The 4078-nt window shown below is 47.4% G+C and overlaps 1 protein-coding gene across 1 annotated transcript in view; it reads right to left on the bottom strand.

Annotated features, from left to right (window-relative positions):
- Positions 1–3449: 3449 nt before the first annotated feature.
- LOC116937209 (uncharacterized) overlaps positions 3450–4078 on the bottom strand; it is a 44777-nt gene continuing 44148 nt past the window's right edge. Inside the window, exon 17 of the transcript XR_012940604.1 lies at positions 3450–4078. This exon is cut by the window's right edge and continues 798 nt beyond it. The gene's annotated coding sequence lies outside the window, so the exon portion shown is untranslated.

The raw sequence follows: 4078 nt of genomic DNA, 5'->3' as shown, positions 1-4078 counted from the left end.
AGATGCCACTGGTTCTTCACGTCCTGTAGATGTAGATGCCACTGGTTCTTCACGTTCTGCAGATGTAGATGCCACTGGTTCTTCACGTTCTGCAGATGTAGATGCCACTGGTTCTTCACGTTCTGTAGATGACGCTGGTTCTTCACGTCCTGTAGATGTAGATGCCACTGGTTCTTCACGTTCTGTAGATGTACATGCCACTGGTTCTTCACGTTCTGTAGATGTAGATGCCACTGGTTCTTCACGCTCTGCAGATGTAGATGCCACTGGTTCTTCACGTCCTGTAGATGTAGATGCCACTGGTTCTTCACGTTCTGTAGATGTAGATGCCACTGGTTCTTCACGTTCTGTAGATGTAGATGCCACTGGTTCTTCACGTTCTGTAGATGTAGATGCCACTGGTTCTTCACGTTCTGCAGATGTAGATGCCACTGGTTCTTCACGTTCTGTAGATGTAGATGCCACTGGTTCTTCACGTTCTGCGGATGTAGATGCCACTGGTTCTTCACGTTCTGCGGATGTAGATGCCACTGGTTCTTCACGTTCTGCGGATGTAGATGCCACTGGTTCTTCACGTTCTGCGGATGTAGATGCCACTGGTTCTTCACGTTCTGTAGATGTAGATGCCACTGGTTCTTCACGTTCTGCGGATGTAGATGCCACTGGTTCTTCACGTTCTGCAGATGTAGATGCTGTTGGTCCTGCAGATGTAGATGCCACTGGTTCTTCACGTCCTGCAGATGTAGATGCCACTTGTTCTTCACGTCCTGTAGATGTAGATGCCACTGGTTCTTCACGTTCTGTAGATGTAGATGCCACTGGTTCTTCATGTTCTGTAGATGTAGATGCCACTGGTTCTTCACGTTCTGCAGTTGTAGATGCCACTGGTTCTTCATGTTCTGTAGATGTAGATGCCGCTGGTTCTTCATGTTCTGTAGATGTAGATGCCACTGGTTCTTCACGTTCTGTAGATGTAGATGCCACTGGTTCTTCACGTTCTGTAGATGTAGATGCCGCTGGTTCTTCACGTTCTGTAGATGTAGATGCCACTGGTTCTTCATGTTCTGTAGATGTAGATGCCACTGGTTCTTCACGTTCTGTAGATGTAGATGCCACTGGTTCTTCACGTTCTGTAGATGTAGATGCCGCTGGTTCTTCACGTTCTGTAGATGTAGATGCCGCTGGTTCTTCACGTCCTGTAGATGTAGATGCCACTGGTTCTTCACGTCCTGTAGATGTAGATACCACTGGTTATTCACGTTCTGCAGATGTAGATGCCACTGGTTCTTCACGTTCTGTAGATGTAGATGCCACTGGTTATTCACGTTCTGCAGATGTAGATGCCACTGGTTCTTCACGTTCTGTAGATGTAGATGCCACTGGTTCTTCACGTTCTGCAGATGTAGATGCCACTGGTTCTTCACGTTCTGTAGATGTAGATGCCACTGGTTCTTCACGTTCTGTAGATGTAGATGCCACTGGTTCTTCACGTTCTGTAGATGTAGATGCCACTGGTTCTTCACGTTCTGTAGATGTAGATGCCACTGGTTCTTCACGTTCTGTAGATGTAGATGCCACTGGTTCTTCACGTTCTACAGATGTAGATGCCACTGGTTCTTCACGTTCTGCAGATGTAGATGCCACTGGTTCTTCACGTTCTGTAGATGTAGATGCCACTGGTTCTTCACGTTCTGTAGATGTAGATGCCACTGGTTCTTCACGTTCTGTAGATGTAGATGCCACTGGTTCTTCACGTTCTGTAGATGTAGATGCCACTGGTTCTTCACGTTCTGTAGATGTAGATGCCACTGGTTCTTCACGTTCTACAGATGTAGATGCCACTGGTTCTTCACGTTCTGTAGATGTAGATGCCACTGGTTCTTCACGTCCTGTAGATGTAGATGCCACTGGTTCTTCACGTTCTGTAGATGTAGATGCCGCTGGTTCTTCACGTCCTGTAGATGTAGATGCCACTGGTTCTTCACGTCCTGTAGATGTAGATACCACTGGTTATTCACGTTCTGCAGATGTAGATGCCACTGGTTCTTCACGTTCTGTAGATGTAGATGCCACTGGTTCTTCACGTTCTGCAGATGTAGATGCCACTGGTTCTTCACGTTCTGTAGATGTAGATGCCACTGGTTCTTCACGTTCTGTAGATGTAGATGCCACTGGTTCTTCACGTTCTGTAGATGTAGATGCCACTGGTTCTTCACGTTCTGTAGATGTAGATGCCACTGGTTCTTCACGTTCTGTAGATGTAGATGCCACTGGTTCTTCACGTTCTACAGATGTAGATGCCACTGGTTCTTCACGTTCTGTAGATGTAGATGCCACTGGTTCTTCACGTCCTGTAGATGTAGATGCCACTGGTTCTTCACGTTCTGTAGATGTAGATGCCGCTGGTTCTTCACGTCCTGTAGATGTAGATGCCACTGGTTCTTCACGTCCTGTAGATGTAGATACCACTGGTTATTCACGTTCTGCAGATGTAGATGCCACTGGTTCTTCACGTTCTGTAGATGTAGATGCCACTGGTTCTTCACGTTCTGCAGATGTAGATGCCACTGGTTCTTCACGTTCTGTAGATGTAGATGCCACTGGTTCTTCACGTTCTGTAGATGTAGATGCCACTGGTTCTTCACGTTCTGTAGATGTAGATGCCACTGGTTCTTCACGTTCTGTAGATGTAGATGCCACTGGTTCTTCACGTTCTGTAGATGTAGATGCCACTGGTTCTTCACGTTCTACAGATGTAGATGCCACTGGTTCTTCATGTTCTGTAGATGTAGATGCCACTGGTTCTTCACGTCCTGTAGATGTAGATGCCACTGGTTCTTCACGTCCTGTAGATGTAGATACCACTGGTTATTCACGTTCTGCAGATGTAGATGCCACTGGTTCTTCACGTTCTGTAGATGTAGATGCCACTGGTTCTTCACGTTCTGCAGATGTAGATGCCACTGGTTCTTCACGTTCTGTAGATGTAGATGCCACTGGTTCTTCACGTTCTGTAGATGTAGATGCCACTGGTTCTTCACGTTCTGTAGATGTAGATGCCACTGGTTCTTCACGTTCTGTAGATGTAGATGCCACTGGTTCTTCACGTTCTGTAGATGTAGATGCCACTGGTTCTTCACGTTCTACAGATGTAGATGCCACTGGTTCTTCACGTTCTGCAGATGTAGATGCCACTGGTTCTTCACGTTCTGTAGATGTAGATGCCACTGGTTCTTCACGTTCTGTAGATGTAGATGTTACTGGTTCTTCACGTTCTACAGATGTAGATGCCACTGGTTCTTCACACTCTGCGTGGTCACTGCGTGTTCGTTATCTACGCCGGCCTTCTGCCTAATGGTTTAGTGCTGTAGGGGGCAGGGGGGGGGCTGATCCCACGGTCAAGGGTCAAGGGTCAAGATTCAAACGTCAGAAGGCTCAAAAGACTGGGGTGAGGTTGTAATAAACCACGCGTTTATTCAGAGTCGTGACCTAGCAGCCCGCTCCTCACAAACTCCACGCACTTCTTTGGTGACGATGAAGACTTCGTGTCTCCCTGTGTCCGCGTTTGTGTCTGTGTGTGTGTGTCTCAAGGTGCACGTGGCCTGGCACAAGCGTCGTGGTGACGTCACAGCCACTTCGTGGCGAATGGCGGTTGTTGTTCTTGTGTGTATGTGTGTGTTTACGTGTGTGTGTCTGTGTGTGTGTCTGTGTGTGTCTGTGTGTGTCTGTGTGTGTCTGTCTGTGTGTGTCTGTGTGTGTATGTCTGTGTCTGTGTGTGTGTCTGTGTGTGTCTGTGTGTGTGTCTGTGCGTGTGTGTCTGTGTACGTGTGTGTGCACGTGTGTGTGTGCACGTGTGTGTGTGTACATGTGTGTGTGTACATGTGTGTGTGTGCACGTGTGTGTGCATGTGTGTGTGTGTGTACACTGTGTGTGTGTGTACACTGTGTGTGTGTATACACTGTGTGTGTGTACACTGTGTGTGTATGTGTGTGTACACTGTGTGTGTGTAGACTGTGTGTGTGTACACTGTGTGTGTGTACACTGTGTATGTGTACACTGTGTGTGTGTACACTGTGTG

The sequence above is a fragment of the Petromyzon marinus genome, unplaced genomic scaffold (genome assembly GCF_048934315.1).
Source record: "Petromyzon marinus isolate PM22_M1 ecotype Great Lakes invasive population unplaced genomic scaffold, UKy_Petmar_22M1.pri1.0 PM_Scaffold_336, whole genome shotgun sequence".
Lineage (NCBI taxonomy): Eukaryota > Metazoa > Chordata > Hyperoartia > Petromyzontiformes > Petromyzontidae > Petromyzon > Petromyzon marinus.
This window is presented reverse-complemented; position numbering and strand designations above follow the sequence as displayed.